Source organism: Echinops telfairi, unplaced genomic scaffold (genome assembly GCF_000313985.2).
Source record: "Echinops telfairi isolate 266 unplaced genomic scaffold, ASM31398v2 ScPeMD7_7410;HRSCAF=8448, whole genome shotgun sequence".
Taxonomy (NCBI): Eukaryota; Metazoa; Chordata; class Mammalia; order Afrosoricida; family Tenrecidae; genus Echinops; species Echinops telfairi.
This window is the reverse complement of record NW_022111310.1, coordinates 5,117,981-5,138,524: the sequence shown is the minus strand read 5'-3', so window position 1 is coordinate 5,138,524 and position 20,544 is coordinate 5,117,981. Positions and strand designations below refer to the sequence as shown.

The following is a 20,544-nucleotide window of genomic DNA, read 5'->3' as shown; positions in this document are numbered from 1 at the left end:
GACAGATGACTCCTTCAGGACCAGTGGTGAAAGGGGCAAGGTCTGGAGGGTGAAGGGAATGTAGGGTGGAAAGAGGGAAGAAATTACAAGAATCTAGGTATTGTCTCCTCCCTGGGGGAGGGACAGCAAAGAAGAGGGCGGGAGAGGGGGGGGAAGAGATGTTGGACAGTGTAACTTATGACAAAACTATAATAAGTTGTGAATTATGAAGGGTTCATGAGGGAGGGGGTGAGGAGGGAGGAGAAAATGAGCAACTGATATTAAGGGCTGAGGTGGAGGGCAAATGTTTTGAGAATGATGAGGGCAGCGAATGTAATGGAAGGAAAATCCCTCAATATAATACAAGCTATATATGAAAAACCAACAGCCAACGTGGTAGTCAATTGACAAAAGACTAAAACAATCCCACCAAAAAAGGGGACCAAACTTGGATGACCCTTGTCCCCACTCTTATTTAACATTGTACTGGAGGTCCTAGGTAACAACATAAGGCAAATAAAAGACATCAAAGGTATTCATCTGGGGAAGGAAGAAGTGAAAGTATCATTATTCACAGATGATATGATTTTATATATGGAAAATCCCAAAATCTCACAGGAAGCAATAAAGGTATATGGCAGAGTGGCAGTATACATGATCAACAAACAGAAGTTATCAGACTGCTATACACATCGGACAAAAAAATGCAGTACCCTTCACAATAGCCAAGCACAAATGGAAATATCTAGGGATATACCTGACTAAAAAATATATATATTTGTATGAAGAAAACTACAGAACACTATTACAAGAAACCAAGACTGACCTCAACAGATTGAAGAATATCCCATTCTTGGGGATCAGAACATTCAATATAGTAAAGATGTCATTTCTGCCTAAGGCACTATATAAATTTAATACCATCATCTTTCTTCAAAGAATAGGAAAAACTAATTACCAACTTCATAAGGAGAGGGAAGAATCCCAGAATTAACAGAGAACTCCTCAAGAAGGACACAGTGGGAGGGCTTGCTTTACCTGACTTTAGCACAGTGGTCAAAACAGTGTGGTATTGGTATAAAGGCAGATACCCAGACCAATGGAAAAGAACTAAAACTCCAGAAATAAAATCATAAGCATACAGACAACTGATCTTTGATAAGGGCCAAAAAATATCAAATGGGAAGTGGATACCCTTTTCAATAAGTGGTGCTAGATAAAAGTGGTACTATCTTCAGAAAAATGAAGCAAGAAAGCCTTACCTCACTCCATACACAAGAATAAACTCAAGGTGGATCACAGACCTTGAGGTAAAACCCCAAACTATTAGGGCCATAAATGAGGGAATTGGAGCAAAACTGAGAACTTTGGCCCAGGACATACATGGGCTATTGAAAATAGGGAAGGACACAAACAGGGGAGGCACAAGTTGACAAGTGGGATATACTGAAGACAAAACACCTGTGTACATTGAAAGAATTTGCCAAAAGAGTAAAAAGAGTGCCCACACAGACTGGGAAAGCATCTTTAGCAATGATACATCAGACAAAGGTCTTATTAAAATCTACAATACTCTGTTAGCTTCCAAAAAGAAAAACCTAATTGCCCACTGAGGAAGTGGGCAAAGGACCTGAACAGAAGTTTCACAGGGGCAGAAATCTGAATTGCCAATAAACATATGAGAAAATGTTCCAAATCATTAGCCATAAGAGAAATGCAAATTAAAACAACTATGAGATACCACCTAACACCCTCAAAGAGAGCCCAATCCAAAAAATCAGAAATTAACAATTGTTGGAGGGGCTGTGGTGAGATGGGAACTCTCATACACTGCTGGTGGACCTGTAGGCATGTATACCTACTATGGAAATCAGTTTGGTGATATCAAAAACAGATGGAAATCAAGCTACTATAAATTCCAGTAATCCCTTGACTGGGCATATACTCAGCAGAGGCAAGAAACAAACCACAGCCAGACATCTGTGCTCCAATGTTCATCACGGTGTAGTTCACAATCATAAGGAGTTGTAAATAACCCAAACTTCCATCGGACAAATGGATTAAAAACCTGTGACACATACATACAATGGAGTACTATGCATCCCTAAAAAGCACTGATGAACGCATGAAGCACATCACTGCATGGGAAGAACTGAAGGAAATTATGCTAAGCAAAGTAAACCAAGTACAAAAGGACAAGTACAACATGAGTCCACTGAGGTAAGCTTAAAAAACAAAAGGGGGATAGGGGGAAGCTACTATATGCATACATTCCTGAAGTAAGGTCCAGGAACTTTGGCAGGGGCCAGACCTAATCCAGGGATACTTAATCCAGGCAGCCAACTAAAAAGGAGGGGAAAAGAAAGGGAAAAAATTACATTACCTGGTGTCGATTTAAAGATTCAGAGTGAAGGGGTGGAGTTTAGGCTGTCAATCAGGTCATAGCCAATGAGGCCTCTTTGTGGGAAACGCTGTGTCCTGATGATTCTGGGAACTCCTGTATTCTTCCTTGAAGGTCAGAGACACTCTCTCTCGGTTCACTCTCTGTGAGATCCCTGAGGAGAAGCCACGTGGACCTACCCTGATGCAACCCTGGGAGCTAGAAAAGCCACGTGGAGACCCCTGTCAGTGCTGAGATGCTTATAACATCACTGGATCCGCAAGACTTCCCACCCACTGGCCTGTGATCTTCCTGCATTTAGCATCATTGCATGTGTTTTGTGAGGAATTTATAGATTGATATCAGACATATGGGCTAATATCAGACTTATGGATTTGATCTGGACTGGGCTGGGATATTTTCTCAATATTCAATTGCTCTTGTATATAAAGCTCTGTGGGGGGAGGTCAGATACGTAGGCATTCCCCCACTGAGGGCAATCAGTTGCCAGACTGCTGTCTCATCCCTCCACAGGGGTGGGCCTGCTCCCTGCCTCTGGGGACAATGGACAGGCTCCTGTAGGCGGAGTTTTCACCCTACTGATAATGTTCCTATGGAGACCCAGAGACCACCCCCTAGACCACCCTCTCATTGCTGTGTAACCTATAGTGCAACTCCTTCCTATGATGTACGTCTCTACCTGTAATTAGTGGGCTGGCTTGCCCCCAAAAGGTATATAGGTGTGAGCCAGCAATATAGATCTCCCTCTCTGACTCTGAGCTCCTTGCTGCTCACTCCCTGGTCACTCCCCTCTCCCTTGTTCCCTTCCCCTCCTTCCCTTCCCCCTCTCTCCACGTGGACCACCAAGCTGGGCTGAGGTGAGCAATGGTACTATGTAACATGCCTGACTGTATTATTATATTATCTCTCATGCTCTCGATGACTTTAATATAATGCTTATATATCTCAACCGTGCAATTGTGCATTACTGAACCCAAAAGTAGTATTACTGAATCCGAGAAGTACTAATAGTAGTATCAACAGGTGGGGGCTGGCACCCCACACCCCCAGCGCCAATTTTTTATTTAATACTACAAAGCTCTTTCCTACACCCATATGTTTCTCTAGTCTACCCAGACTAACACAACATGGATAGCTGGGGAACTTGGGAAACAGCTAACACAACATGGATAGCTGGGTATTGTTTATATCGCCACAGGAGAGGGAAAGAGGCACCAGACTTCAACAAGGTGTGCCAAGATGTGAATGCAACATACCACCATGAAGCAGCAAACCAATAGAAAGGTCTGTGGGCTGTCCCCAATCCTAACTACGTAGAAACCCCATCCACTGACCCTCAACCCCTGCAGAAGAATGCACTACAGAGGACAACACTGAAGCTACAGCTCAGGGAGAGGGGCACATTTCATCAGAACACACAGGAGCAAACAAAGAGGGAAGGAGAGAGAGTGGCAAACATCCTGGCCCACCAAGCCCCAAGGACTATATTCCTGCTCAGAGCAGTCAATGCTCAGAGAGGACCATAGGGCCAGCCCCACCACGTGACATGATGTCTCTCACTGACCCATAGTGTTATGGGAGACAATACTGGAGACAGCAGGAACTGTGCCCCATCTGACCTCACCACACCGGGAAAAAACACTAAGAGCATGCAATAGAGCAGCAAAGGGAGCAAAACCATGAAGTCCCCAACGAATACCAAAAATAGACTTTGAGGCCAGGATGTGGCACCCCATCAGACTGGACCGGAATAACACTCATAAAGGTCAACAAACAGATCTGGAACTATTTATAGGCTTTTCTTTTATGTTGTAGTTGTTCGGGTTTTTGTTTTCTTTTGTTGCTATGTTTTACTTTGTTTTGTTCTTGTGCTTATTGTTTTGCATATTTACTTAGGTAAGATAGGTGGGATAGACAATCCAGAGGAGAAAACAACAGGACTAATGGTTCCGGGAGGACATGGGAGAGGGGGAGGCAGGGGAAAGGAAGGGGATACCAACAAACCCAGGGACAAGTGATCTAAAATCTATGGTGAGAAGGGTGTAAAATGCCTGGTGGGGCTTGATAAAGTGCAATGTAACTGAGAGGAATGACTGATAGCCGAATGAAGGTCAAACATTATATTGGGACAAAAGGAAAGTAAAAGGAAATAGAGGAAAGAACTAGTAGGTATAGGGCATTTATAGTGGTCTAAGTACAGGCATGTACATATGTAAATATATTTATATGTAATGATAGGGAAATATCTCTATGTACATACATTTATATGTTAAGTATTAAGGTAGCAGACAAACATTAGGCCTCTACTCACGCACTCCCTCAATGCAAGAACACTTTATTTTAATTACGTGGCATTCTGTGATGCTCACCTTCCCTGACATGATCACTGAAGACAAAATGGGTGCATAAGCAAATGTGGTGAAGAAAACTGATGGTGCCTGGCTATCCAAAGATATAGCATCTGAGGTCTTAAAGGCTTGAAGATAAACAAGTGGCCATCTAGCTAAGAAGCAACAAAGTTCACATGGAAGAAGGGCACCAGTCTGTGTGATCATGAGGAGTCAATGGGATCAGGTATCAGGAATCAAAGACCTACAACAAAAAAATCATATCAAAGTGAATGAGGGAGAGGGAAGAGTGGAGACCCAAAGCCCATGCATGTGTGGACAATTGGACATCCCCTCACCAAAGGGTCACAAGGAAGAGATGAACCAGTCAGGGTGCGGTATAGCACCGAAGAAGCATACAACTTTCTTTTTTTTTTTTTTGGTTTCATTTTCTTTTTTTTTTTAATCATTTTATTAGGGGCTCATACAACTCATCATAATCCATACACACATCAATTGTGTAAAGCGCATTTGTACTTCATTCTCAAAACATTTTCTCTCCACTTAAACCCCGGCATTAGGTCCTCATTTTCCCCTCCTTCTCCGTTCCCCCCTCCCTCATGAGCCCTTGATAGTTTATAAATTGTTATTTTGTCATACCTTGTCCTGTCCGACGTCTCCCTTCACCCACTTTTCTGTTGTCCGTCCCCCAGGGAGGAGGTCACATATAGTTCCTTGTAATCGGTTCCCTCTTTCCTACCCACTCTCCCTCTACCCTCCCTGTTTCGCCACTCACACCACTGGTCCTATAGGGCTCATCTGCCCTGGATTTCCTAAGCACACATCTTTCCTCTAGTTCTTTAATGCTCCCTCCACCCACCCACACACTATCATGATCCCAATTCTACCTTACAAATCCTGTTAGAGCATGTACATGGTACAGATAAAAGCTCACAACACGGGGAATCCAGGACAGATAAACTCCTCAAGACCAATAATGAGAGTAGCGATATCAGGAGGGGAAGGGGAAGGTGGGGGGAGAAAGGGGAAACTGATCACAAAGATCGACTTATAACCCCTCCCAGGAGGACAAATATCAGAAAAGTGGGTGAAAGGAGACAGCAGTCAGTGTAAGACATTAAAAAAATAATGATTTATAAATTATCAAGGGTGCATGAGTGAGGGTGGTGGTGAGGGGAAATGAGGAGCTGATATCAAGGGCTCAAGTAGAAAGAAAATGTTTTGAGAATGAGGATGGCAACAAATGTACAAATGTGCTTGACACAATGGATGTATGGATGGATTGTGATAAGAGTTGTAAGAGCCCCCAATAAAATGATTAATAAAAAAAAAGAAGAAGAAACCAGGGCAAGTACTTAACAAACAACAACAAAAAAACACCATGATAGACTCAAACATAATCAAGAATAGCATTAAATATCTAATTAAAAAAACAGTTCATCATATTGGATTTTTAAAAGGACCTCTCCATATGCTGTCTAGAAGAAACTCACGTTTATGTACAGATACAAACGAATTACAAATAAAAAGATGGGGAGACAGAAAAAAAAAACTTGCACTAACCAGGGTCCTCTAAGTCCGGCTAACAGTTTTTAAAATAAAGCTGAAGTGATTTATGATCAGTCAAGATAGATTCAGTGCAAAGAATAGGTAAAGAAAGTAATTTCATAATGATAAAGGGGTTGATTCATCAAGTAAACAAAATAATGCTAAGCATGCAGACACATACTAACAAAACTCTAAAATATATCAAGCAAACAATAGAAACTGCAAGAAAAAAATAGAAATATCCACCATTACAATCAGGGATAAAAATACTTCTCTTACAGTCATCGACAGAAACAGAATTAAGTAAGGATAGAGATTTTTTTTTAAGTACCAAACAGTTTGACGTACAATACTTTATCTGGCAATCTCATAGTATACATCATTTTCATGTGTACATCAATCATTTACTAAGATAAATTATATTCTCAGCCACAAAGCAAGTCTCTATAATTTAAAAGGGCTTTAGCTGTACAAATCATGTTCTGTGAACACATTGGGCCTAAATCAGAACTCCTTAGCAGACGTTAGCTAGAAAATCCGCAGACATTTGTAAAACAACGAATATACTTTTAAATAATCCATAGGTTACACAGAACATTCTGATCTTGGTCTGTACGCTTTCATTGTTTACAGAATTAGGCACAATATAAACATACACTTAAATATTATGACATATTGCTAGGTATTATATTACACTATTTTCTAACACATAAAATTGACTTTTTAATTGTTATTAATAAACCCACAATATGCTACTGTGTTGCTAGATTACACTTTAGCGAAGCATTCTCTTTCATTCGGTGTTTAAATTATCTTCTTTCCTTTGGTTTTCTCTTATTATTATCATAGTTAACTTTCAAAGCACCCTTCATATATACAACTTACATGTTTATGAAAGAAATAGCACTATTGCCCTAAATGCTTAATTTAAATTTTTATAACTTCAGATACATGTTACCTAATTGTTTAACCAAGTAAGGCATCATTTTACACTTCTCTCAGTTATATGAGTGTCTTGGTTTCATTATAATCACATTAATCTTGCACTGATTTTTTTGTCATCTCATTGTTATTTGGGGGAGGTATCTAATTTAATATAGGAAATGATATATCATGGATTATTAACAAACTGAGCAATTTCCATCTATTTATTTACTATCCCTATTTTGTCTTGTGTAAATGGAATTATCATTTTACTACTAGAAGAAAACAGTTATGGAAAATGGTTTCAAAAGGAGTCAGGACAATTTTAGTTAATCGTACCTGAAGAAAATACGTGAGCAGAGGAAATTATATACGTTATATTTTACTAGAAAGGGTTAGTGGTGACATCTGTAGGTAGGCAGAAGACAGCACAGCAAACGCATCAACTGTCGGGAATTTCCTGAGTCCAGGAAAGAGTTCTAGGAAGCCAGGCAAGGGATGCAAGTTCAAATGCTTTATAATGATGTATAAAGTGGGATGATGACAACCCAGTGAATAAATGACATTCACGCCTGATGGCTACCCGATTGCTACCATACAGTATTGGACAGCCAGATCTTCTGGTAGGTTTAACGCTATCTTGGTTATTATGGGAAATCTTCCCTCATTTAAAAAGTGTCACTAGTTAAATAAGAATGAACTTTGTGTATCTAACAAAACACACAGCCGCAGGCTGTCAGTTTTTCTACTTCCAGGCTTGATTGAACATCCTTCATTTGAGTTCCAATGCTTTTCATGAGTCACTGTCACCACTTTTACAGATTGTTCTGCAATTAGCTATCAAGTAAGAAGGACATCTGGTTGATCATTGTATGTGGAATATATGTACTCATCTCTACTATTCCCTGAGACCTCCAACATTGAGAATAAAGAAATGTTTAAAAAAAATTTTTAAAGGTAGACTCCCTTAAGGACTGAAATAACAGTGGAGAAAATTATCACTGTAAAAACAACAGTAAAGGAGACAGCAACAGCTGAGAAGGGGCAGCAAGTTTGGGGATGAAAGAGAATGGGGGATTTATCATAGCTGAGAAATCTGAACACCCAATACTTGCACAAGAAAGTTATAAGAGTAAATAAATAAATAAATCTACTCCATAACTACCATGAAGATTCAGGAATGGGTGGCACCAAGTATATTAAAGAAGCAGGTGTAGGAGTGAAAACATGAGTAATGGTTGAAAGATTATGCCGGGAGAAGTCAGACACCCAGCACCCTTCCCTCTCTTAGTGCAGGCAAAAAAGCAACCCATCTTCTACTCCCATAGGGACCAGGGGTTTAAATCAGCGATGAAATTAAATCAGATTCTCCAAACCCAGGGACATTAGACACAGTGGAGAGGGGGAGCTGTGGCACTTTAAACACAAGGCATCGAGTTAAAGACTACATTTGAAGGTTGAGGCCCTCTTCAAGCCTTCTTGGATTGCTGGATCGAAGAGCCCTGGAAACTAAGCATGTAATCCAACATCTATAGAGTCCTAGATAGCCCCAGGAAGGGATAGATATTCAAGTGTGTTTCTCAAACGGGGTTACATAGACTCCTAGAGTTCTGCAAAAAATTATTACCAGAAATTCTGAGAAAAAATTTAAAAACAACTAATCAATATCAGTGTTGAACTCTTCAAACCTTATGACATAATTAGGAACAGTCCCATTACAATGTCATAAGACGATTTTCAGCAGGGTTCTATAGGAAAATGTTGAATGGGTTGAGATAACTCTTATCTCAGTTTTGACTGAGCTAGAGAGGGCTGTTGATAACTGGTGAGCATGGTACTACTCTGAAGGACCTGATGGTGTAATGGTTATACATTGTGCTTCGAACAAAATGATCAGCAGTTTGAAACCAACCGCAGCTCTATGAGAAAAGGATGAGGTGTTCTACTTCCATAAAAATTTACAGTCTTCCGAGGGTAAGGTCAAGGTAGTATGGCAGGGGCCAGACCCAATCCAGGGACACATATGGTAGCCAACTGAAAAGGAAGGGGAAAGGAAAAAAAAAGACATGGGTAGCAGGGGAACAGAACACTAACCCACCCAAAGGGAGGGTGTTGTTTATATCTCCACAGGAGAGGGAGAGAGGGACCAAACTTCAACCTGATGTGCTAAGAAGTGAATGCAACATATTGGCATGAAGCAGGGGACCAATAAAGAGGTCTGCAGGGCTGGCCCAATCCCAATTCAGTGGACAACACTGAAGCTACAGCTCAGGGAGAGGTGCACGTCTGATCAGAGCACACAGGAAGCAAACAAAGTGGGAAGGAGAGAGGGTGGAGCACATCCTGGTCCACCAAGTCCAAAGAACGATATTCCTGCTCATAGCAGCCAATGCACAGAGAGGACCATAGGGCCAGCCCTGCCATGAGACACGGCCCATAGTGTTTTGAGGGATAACACTGGAGGCACAGTGTGGGAATTGTGCCCCATCTGACCCCACAACTAAAATGCTAACAGTGTGCAACAGAGCAACAATAGGAGCAAAGCAATGAAATCCCCTAATAATAGACTTTGGGACCAGGGCGTGGCACCCCATCAGACTCAACAGGACAACACTCCTAAAGGTCAACAAACAGACTTTGAACTATTTACAGGCTTTTCTTCTTTATTGTCATTGGTTTTATTGTTGTTGTTGTTTTGTTTTGTTTTACTGTTTTGTTCTCTGTGTGTGCTTATTATAGTCTCCGCATGTCTATCTAGATAAGATAGGTGGGATAAACAATCCAGAGAAGGGAATACTTGGGTCTCTACTCAAGTACTCCCTCAGCCCAAGAACACTTCGTTCTAATAATCTGGCATTACGTGATGTTCACCTTCCCAACAGGATCACTGAAGACAAAATGCAAAATGGGTGCATAAGCAAATGTGATGAAGAAAGTCGATTGGTGCCCGGCTATAAAAGATACAGCACCTCGAGGTCTTAAAGGCTTGAATTTAAACAAATGGCTGAGAAGCAACAAAGTCCACATGGAAGAAGCACACCAGCCTGTGTGATCATGAGATGTCGATAGGATCAGGTAACAGGAATCAAAGACCCAGAACAAAAAATCATATCATTGTGAATGAGGGGGAGTGCAGAGTGGAAATCCAAAGACCATCTGTAGACAACTGGACATCCCCTCACAGAAGGGTCACCAGGAAGAGACAAGCCGCTGCGACCGCAACCTGGCCATGGGCGTGAACCTCACCAGCATGTCCAAGATACTCAAGTGTGCTGGCAATTAAGACATCATCACACTGAGGGCAGAAGATAATGCAGACACATTGGCACTAGTATTTGAAGCACCAAACCAAGAAAAAGTTTCAGACTATGAAATGAAGTTGATGGATTTAGATGTTGAACAGCTTGGAATTCCAGAGCAGGAGTATAGCTGTGTAGTGAAGATGCCTTCTGGTGAATTTGCACGCAGCTGCCGAGACCTCAGTCATATTGGAGATGCTATTGTCATTTCCTGTGCGAAAGATGGAGTGAAATTTTCTGCAAGTGGAGAACTCGGAAATGGGAATATTAAGTTGTCACAAACAAGTAACGTTGATAAAGAGGAGGAGGCTGTTACCAAAGAGATGAATGAGCCCGTTCAGCTAACTTTTGCACTTAGATACCTGAACTTCTTTACAAAAACCACTCCACTGTCTTCTACAGTAACACTGAGTATGTCTGCAGATGTACCTCCTGTTGTAGAATACAAAATTGCTGATATGGGACACTTAAAGTACTATTTGGCTCCCAAGATTGAGGATGAAGAAGGATCTTAGACCCACTTAAAATCCAAGAAAATAAAGCTCTTTGAGAACTTCTGAGATGCCAGCATGTACTGAAGTCGTTGTCACCCAATCTGTACCACTGAGTGTATATGTAGATAGTGTTTTCTGTAAATACTCTATTTTTTTTCCCACCACTCTTCTAAAATTTGTTGGAAATTTCCAAAGTCGTCTATTAATCTAGAAATACTACTTTCTATCCTACCTAGAAATACTCTTAAACTTTTTTATAACAAAGGGTCCAAGAATTTTTTTCAGTTCAAATAAAGTTATCTGAATTTCAAAAAAAAAAAAAAGTTAGGGTGTGGTATAGCACCAATGAAACACACAACTTTCCTGTCGTTCCCTAATGCTTCCTCTCCCCGACTATCATGACCCCAATTCTACCTTACAAATCCGGCTAGACCAGAGCATGTACACGGGTACAGATAAGAGCCGGAAACGCAGGGACTCCAGGACAGATAAGCCCCTCAGGACCTTTATTGAGAATAGCAATGCCAGGAAGGGAAGGGAAGGGGAAGGTTAGTGGAGAAAGGGGAACCGATCACAATGATCTATATATAACCCCCTCCCAAGGGGACAAACATCAGAAAAGTTGGTGAAGGGAGACATCGGTCAGTGCAAGACATGAAATAATAATAATAATTTATAAATTATCAAGGGTTCATGAGGGAGACAGAGTGCGGGAGAAAGGAAAAAAATTGAGGAGCTGATACCAAGGGTTCAAGTGGAAAGAAAATGTTTTTAAAATGATGATGGCAACAAATGTACAAAAGTGCTTGACACATGGATGGATGGATAGATTATGATAAGAGTTATACGAGCCCCCAATAAAATTATTTTTTTAAAAAGAAGAAGAATAGTACCACGTCTCATTACCAGTCACCTTTTGAAAAAAGTCTGGGTCACTTTGGAGGCGTTCTTTCAAAGCATGGCATGTTTCCACTCGCAGCTCTTTTCCTGCTCAGTCAGAACCTGAGGCGCCAATTTTGCAGTGACCCTTCTCATTCCCAAATTGTCCATTAAGCACGTGTTTTGAGAATGATGAGGGCAACAAATGTATAAGTGTGCTTTACACAATTGACGTATATATGGATTGTGATAAGAGTTGTATGAGCCCCCAATAAAATGATTAAAAAAAATTGCTGAACCAGCCTCTAAGATAGTACAGATAACTTCCTCATCTCTTCAATGGTCCTCGGTCTTTGAACACAGGTGCACGAATTTTGTTTACATTTTCCTCCATTTGGGAAATTGACAGACGTCCAGGACCAAGTTGCCTATCCATCAACATTTCACCTGTTTTGAAACAGGAAAACCACTCATGCACTTGAGTTTTCCCCATATTGCTGCCCTTGTAAGCTGTGTTCAACAACACAACAGTTTCTGTGGCATTTTTCCGGGGCAGTAAACAAAATTTCACAGCTGCATTCTGTTCTCTTAAATCTGCCATCACCAAAAAAATGAAGTTTGAGTGAAACTGCTTTTATGAAAATATTCGCTGTGACCAGAGAGAACCTTCCCAGATGATGCCACTGGGTGCACTAATTTACCTAGTGGGAAAAATGCATGCTATGAAAGTTTTGTCCAGCGGAGTTTTGTTCTGTTTTTTGGGGGGGTACCCCCTTGTAGACGTTAGGGTTTAGGGACAAATTATATTGTGAAGCTTGCCAATTTTTGTATGATTTTCTTGTCTACTTATTTATTATTCCCTTATGTTAAAAACAAGAATAGTGAAGACTTCTTCTTACCTACTTTAGACATGTTATTAGGAGAGACCAGTCTTGGAGAGGGATATCATGCTTGATGAAGTTGTGGGTCAGCAAAAAAGAGGAAGATCCACGATGAGATGGATTGACTTAGTGGCTTCAACCATGGGCTCAAACATAACAAGGATTGTGAGGATGGTGCAAAATTGGACAGTGTTTCATTCTGTTGACCATGAGGCCCCTATGAGTTGGCACTGGCTCTGCAGCACCTAGCAGCCCCAAATCTGTTTTGTATTTCATGAAAATGATATCTTACAAACACATCTGCTGGGCCAATACGGTGACTTTAAAAGAGAAAGTGTAAGTTGAAACAGAAGAATTCTAACCTAAACCAGTGGGCAATTCTGATCATCAGGGCTGAGGAATTATAATCTTCAGAATCATTTCAACTGCACTAGGGTAACAGGTAATACAAACATAAAACAGGTAATTCACTGAAAGGCAATGAATATTTCATTGTAATTTTTAACCTTTGACATGTCAGCAAACTTTTTCTTGTTTAGCAATCACCCAGAAATACAATCTCGTTCGGGTTGAAAATGAATTGTCTATATGCTTATCTCAGATTCAATCCAGAGCTGATTATCTGTGCAGGAAAAACAAGCACAGGTTTAACATTAATAAGATAAATTTGATTCTTCATTTATAGTTTTAAAAATGTGACATGTATATGCTCTCTAAGAGAGAACAAGAAACCAACATAGATTTATGGAAATTGTGTAGTTGTTACAATTAAAATTAGTAGGTTAAGCATTGGTCTACCAACCAAAAGGTCACCAGTTTGAACCCCCTGGCTGCCCCACCAGAGAAAATATAGCAGTCTGCTGCCATAACAATTTGCAATCTTGAAAATTCCATGGAGTAGTTCTATTCTGTCCTATAGAGTAGCTATGAGCCAGAAATGGCTCAATATCAGTAGGGTTAGTTTGGGTGAGAATTAATATTGAGCCAACTACATTAATGCAGTAAGAAAGTATTCCTCAAAGTCTTGTATAAAATTGTGCTGTAGGCTGCATCTTATTCACTGTTGCTTATAGTTATACTAGCATTACTATTCAACATGGTCAATAAATTTTTGTGCTAATTAAAATCAATTTACGAACTGTTTTAAAAATCTACATAGCTAACATTTAGAAAAGTCAAATCCCATGTTGACTCAAACCAGTTACTTAATAGGAATTTATTATATTTTTCTTAGGAGTTTCTTAAGTTTATAAAAAGGAAAGAAATATAAAAATTGGGAGTGGGTGGGGAGTTACATTCAGTTTACGTATTTCAAGAAAGGTTGATGGGTTAGGCCAGGTTGTCTAGAGAAACAAATCCAGTGACATTTATAGATGTATAAAAAAAGGGCTTTGCATCAAGAAATAATCTTATATCAAGAAGGTATCCCCCAGGCCAGTCCAACTCAAGTTCCTAAGTCCGTTACTGATCTAGACGTCCCTCTTCAGACTCACAGAGTTGCGGCCGGTGATAGAGAAAGGCGAACCAGGAAGCAGGAGGATCCCAGGTCAGTGGAAATGTGGCAGAGTGCTGACAGCTCTCAGGGTGCAGTGGCCTATATGGGGCCACCCCTGGAGGCAGGCCCAGGGTCCCAACAAGGGGAAAGGCAGAGGTACAGAGAGAGAGGAAGGTTTTCAGTTTTTCTCACTCTTATAAGAAGGCCATCAAGAATAAGGGGAGTGCGTGATGAGGACCCAATGCCTATCTGCAGACAACTGGACATACCTTGCAGAGGGGTAACGGTGAGGAGATGAGTCACTCAGGGTTCAGTGTAGTAATAATGAAACTCACAACCTTCCTCTAGTTCTTAAACACTTCCTCCCCTCAACTCTCATGATCCCAATTCTACCTTGCAAACCTGGTTAGACCAGAGGATGCACAGCAGTACAGATGGGAATTGGAAATGCAGGGAATCTAGGACAGATGAACCCCTCAGGACCAGCGGTGACAGTGGCGATACCGGAAGGGAAGGGGCGGGTAGAAAGGGGGAATCGATCACAAGGATCTGCATATAACCTCCTCTCTGGGGGATGGACAACAGAAAAGTGGGTGAAGGGAAATGCAGGCAGTGTAAGATAAGATAAAATAATAATTTATAAATTATTAAGGGTTCATGAGGGAGGGGGTAGCGCGGAGGGAGGGGGAGGGGAAAAAGGAAAATGAGGAGCTGATTCCAGGAACCCAAGCGGAAAGCGAATTTTGAGAATGATGGGGGCAACGGATGTATAAGTGTGCTTTACACAATTAAAGTATGTATGGATTGTGATAAGAGTTGTATGAGCCCCAATAAAATGATTTTTAAAAAAGGAGGTATCATCAAGCAACCACTTGATGGACGGGTTAAACTCTGCCCCTCCCAGGAGCATCTGGCTGGCACAATATCTGACTGCTACAATTGGGATAATCATTTTCATTTTAAAATAGGAAAAAATTACTCTTACACGTATCTTATGCCATAACTCATTAAAAGTTTATACAGCAGAAATTCATAAGATTTTATGCCTTCTTAGATTAAAATTTTATGAATCAAGTAGGAAGTGTTTGTTTTTTAATCAAAAGTTACCACTACCTAATCTACTGAGTAGTCATGGGAAATAGAATATGTTTCCCTCTGAAATGAGAGCTGTTTTGAGTATAATAACCAGTTTGTCCTTTCAACAATTAAGAAAATAATTTATTTTCAACTATTTCAATCAATGTAATAATTTTCAATGTTGAAGAAAACAATATAGTTTACTCAAAGCTGAATTGAACCCAGATAAAGGTTTTATTTGAACAGTGCCCTAACTTTTTTAAAATTTGAATTGAAGTGGTCATTCCAGTTACCATAACCCCTAGCCTCCTTATTGAATAGTGTGTGTGTGTGTGTGTGTGTGTGTGTGTGTGTGTGTGTGTGTGAAGGGAAAGAGTCCTGATGGTGCAGTAGGTTAAGCAGTGAGCTGCTAAGTCCAGGGGCCCAGCTTCAAACTCCCAGGTGCTCCACTGGAGAAAGCTGAGGCTGCCTGCTTCCATCACGGCTTACAGCTTCAAAAACCGTAGGCAGCAGTTTTACTCCGTGCCACAGGGTCACTATGAGTAGGACTCCACTCGGTTGCAGTGCTACCTGAGCCCTATACAGTAATCACTTCAGGTGTTGAACCTTGATTTACACCAAACAAAAGAAAACCACGAGGCTGCAAAAGCATCCCATTTTTATGACACATATTCAAAGGGAGCTGAACCTAGGATGTCACTACATATTCCAAGAACATCTGAGAGTGAAGCCCGGTACACGCTATTCAAAATGGGTTCTGCATAATCAGTGACTCGTCTGACTGAGGACTGGGGAACCAGGAAAACCAAGCAGAATGGCCCAGGCTCAAGATACAGGAAATACTAATAATGGATGCAACACTGCCTGTATCTACTCAAGTCATCTACGCTTCCTGCGCCAGTATCTGGCTGTGAAACTCGGCTAAGACTTACTTTCTCTGACGAGGAGTTAAGGAAAGCTTAGTTTGGAAGAAGATGGTAAATTTCTCTGGAAAGGACATGTGAACAGTGTGATTACATACTCTAATTCCTACTACTAATGTAGTTAGAAAAATCCAATTAGATCTTAAGACTCTGCTATTGAACATCTCATGTGTCTTTTCATTCATTTATTGAGCTATCATTAAGATATCATACAATCCGATAGTTCAGTCATATTGAGAAGGATTATGTAACCATTGTCTTCCGTCTTGGGCCTATTGTTGTCAGCTCCCCACGTCCCCCACCGTCCCCTTCCCTGCCCCCAGGTGTTAGTATTTCAGTTCCTGTCCTCATAAATCCAACCTCTACCCAAAGGCATTCAAAGCAAGGTCAAAGACGCCAAAGAAGAAGGAAAAACGACGTAGCGATAATGCCCATCTAAAACAGAGAGACCTCAATCTAAGAAAAAGCAGAGGCTATTAAAATTTTTTTCTTTTCTTCATCCAAGACCAAGAGGAATTTTCAGAGGACAATTACATGTATTCTTAAATAGTCCGCCCCGCCCCTGTGCCTTTTGAGATGTCAGGTCTGAGCGTTTTTCAGTGCCAGCGCCCTTAGGGTAAGAACTTCCTTCCGCAGGCGCATCTGTAGTGTCCCTCCTCCCCAACTTGCTACAGATCACCTCAAGAATGCTGAAGGGACAATGTCCTTCTCAAAAATACATGGGTACCAATGATGAGGGCAATGAATGTACAAATGCGCTTTACACAATTGATGTATGTATGGATGGATTGTGATAGAGTTGTATGAGTCCCTAATAAAATGATTTTTTTAAAAAATACATGGGTATCAGGGGAGCTGGAAACCCACACAATAGTTTTTTGGGTGTTTTGTTTTGTTTTTTTTTTTGTTTTTTTTTAATGCAAGAAGGAGGGGAAGAAGACTTATACTTTGTAACAACTACCCAGCAACGATTTCCTGTTTCTACTCTCAGGTTGCCACGGAAACCAAGGGATTTATCTACCAGTTAATAAATAGGAAAAATATATATCACCAGGAAGCTATTTAACGTCATGGATTTATTGAGCCAGAGCGTACTGGCTATGTTGCAGCACTGGGTGCTGGCTGCCACTAACTCTGCTTCCATAAATCCCAAGCAGTTCCAGCACCTGGGCACGTCGGAAAGTTAGATTCTCATTTTTCATGCCATTCCTTGCTGCCTCAGATGAGGAGGCCCCGGGGAAAATGGCAACAGGAAAAGAAGATAGCGTCTTTCTTAAAGATGCTCAACCTATACAATTATCTTTTAAGCAATGGCACAGCCACCAACCATCCTCAAACCCATATGAAATTTTGACCTAGAGGGATTCATAGAAAAATATAAGTAAACCTAAAAATCAAATGTCTTCGGAATTTTTCTTTCAATTTAATTCAGCTATGAGAGCGGACAAATGTTCAGAGACCCTTAGAGATCACAGTTTAAAAACAGTCCTGGAAGTAGAAGTGGAACTCAATTTGCCCAATAGTAAGCTCCATAAAACTGACGGGGTAGCAAAGGAATGTTTTTCTTCAAAGAACAAGTCTGTCAACTACTTTTTCAACCTACTTCCAGTGAAAAGGAAAATCCTAAGAAGACAGCTTAATGTCAGAAGAGCTTGAATAATGGAATGGAATGGAATGTGCTGGGGATTGAAGAATTCACTAAGAGCCGGGCTAACTTTTGGATTACCCTGTGTTCGTTGCTCCCTTCTGGAGGAGAGCATGCATGTGATTTTGATTTTTGAATTAGCAACCACATTTGAAGCTACAAGATCTTTGTTCTTTTTTTTCCCTTTGGCTTGCACCAACACAGAACATGAGTTTCTGAGTCCCACTACTAACTAATAGAGCAATGATTTTCTCGTTAACCATAGATCAAGGCACTTGTATAAGCCCACAGCAAATGGGATCCTCCCACGTAGAGAAATCACGGAGCAGAAGGTTGACAGGCTCACCTCCAGTGTACCAGGGCCGGGACTATATTTAACAACCATGTAAAGTTTACATTTTGCCTATTGTTTGCAGTAATACCCTGCAAATTCGCCCCCCAAAAAATAAATAAAGTAATAACAAATGCTGAAGATTGTGCCCCATGGTCTAGGAAGCACTGGTGGCCAATGCCGAGAATGCAGCCAATCCTCACAGGTGTGAGGGCATTTTGATTAGGCCTACATTATCATTTTGGCTAGGAAAGTTGTGGGGTTTATTTTGTCAAACGGCTCTATCGTGTTTCCATTTGTGCTCCAGCCGGTTAGCAAAATAAACTGCCAAAGAATCATCTATGGTGGTAACAGGGAGAGACCACTGGGCTATTGAGCTTATGAAGTGAGATGTGTTCTCAGAGCTTGCTCAGGGAGAGGTAGCCTGACGAGGGCAAAAACATCATAGGAACTCTCTGGATTATCAAGCATTTCTTTGCACATCATGGTAAATGAAGAAATCCAAGTTGCCAATGATTCCAGGCTACAGTTGACCCTTGCACGATGTCGGCAGTGAGGGGCATCAACCTCTCACACAATCAAAAGCCCAGCATAAAATTGACAGCTGACCTGTAAAATACATGGGTTTGAACTATGTGGGCCCACTGAGCAGAAGCGGCTCATCTTTCCTGTAAGTGATCGTGTCACATGGCATTTTTTAAAATTAAAAGATCATTTTATTTGGGGGCTCTTACAACTCTTAAAACAATCTATACATCAATTGTATCAAACATATTTGTACATATGTTGCCATCATTCTTTTCTAGACATTTAGTTTCTATTGAGCCCTTAGTATCAGCTCCTCTTTTGTTCCCTCCCTCCCCCAACCCTTGTGACCCCTTGATAAATTATAAATTATTATTTTCTATCTCACACTGACTGCTGTCTCCCTTCCCCTATGGTTTCTATTGTTCGTCCCCCTGAAGGAGGGGGAGTGTGGTTAAGTGTCGATCATTACGATCCAACTTCCTCCCCTCCTCTCCCCACCTTCTCTGTAACCTTCTGGTATGGCTATTCCCTTTCCTGTTCCTGGATTCCGTGGGTTGTGAGATCTTATCTCTTATCTGTACCTGTGCACATGCTTGTCTAACGCACAGTGAAAGGCAATACTAGAGTCATGATAGTGGGGATGAGGAAGCCTTAAGAAACCAGAGGAATATTGTGTGTTTCATCGGTGCTTTACTGCACCCTGGTTGACTCATCCCTTCCCTGTGACCCCTCTGTGAGAGGATGTCCCATAGGCTACAGATGGGCTTTGGGTCTCTGCTCTGACCCACCTCATTCTCATCAATGTTTTGTTTGTTTGTTTGCTTGTTTGTTTTTTATGGGTCTTCTGATGCCTGTTACCCAGTCCTGACAATGTCTCATGGCAGTTTTTTATAATCATTTTAAAGGGGGCTCATACAAATCTTATCACAATCCATACAAATGTGTCAAGCACATTTGTACATTTGTTGCCATCATCATTCTCAAAACAGTTGCTTTCTACTTGAGCCCTTGGTAGCAGCTCCTCATTTTTGCCCTCCCTCCCTCATTAGCCTTATAAATTATTATTATTTTGTCATATCTTACACTGTCTGACATCTCCCTTCACCCACTTTTCTGCTGTCTGTCCCCCTGGGAGGGAGTTATATGTAGATCTTTGTGATCAGTCCCATCTTTCTACGCCCCCGCCCCCCTTCCCTTCACAGTCCCAGTATCGCCATCCTGAAGGGATCATCTGTCCTGGATTCCCTGTGTTTCCAGTTCCTATCTGTACCAGTGTACATCCTCTGGTCTAGCCAAATGTGTAAGGTAGAATTGGGATCATGATAGTGGAGGGGAGGAAGCATTTAAGAACTAGAGGAAAGTTGTATGTTTCGTCATTGCTACACTGCAACCTGACTGGCTCGTCTACTCCCCGAGACCCTTCTGCAAGGGGAAGTCCAGTTGCCTACAGATGGGCTTTGGGTCCCTACTCCTCACTCCCCCTCATTCACACACAATGCTATGACTTTTTGTTCTTTGATGCCTGATACTTGATCCCATCGACACTCGTGATCACACAGGCTGGTATGCTTCTTCCATGTGGGCTTTGTTGCTTCTGAGTTAGATGGCCACTTGTTTATCTTCAAGTCTTTAAGACTCCAGACATTATAACTTTTGATAGCCAGGCACCATCAGCTTCCTTCACCACATTTGCTTATGCACCTGCTTTGCTTTCAGCGATCTTGTCAGGAAGGTGAGCATCATAGAATGCCAATTTAATAGGACAAAGTGTTCTTGCATTGAGGGAGTACTT

General features: G+C 41.2%; 1 pseudogene; it reads left to right on the top strand.

The window, feature by feature from the left end:
* Window positions 1-11,056, top strand: part of LOC101655902 — a 17,734-nt pseudogene extending 6,678 nt beyond the window's left edge.
* Window positions 11,057-20,544: the final 9,488 nt, after the last annotated feature.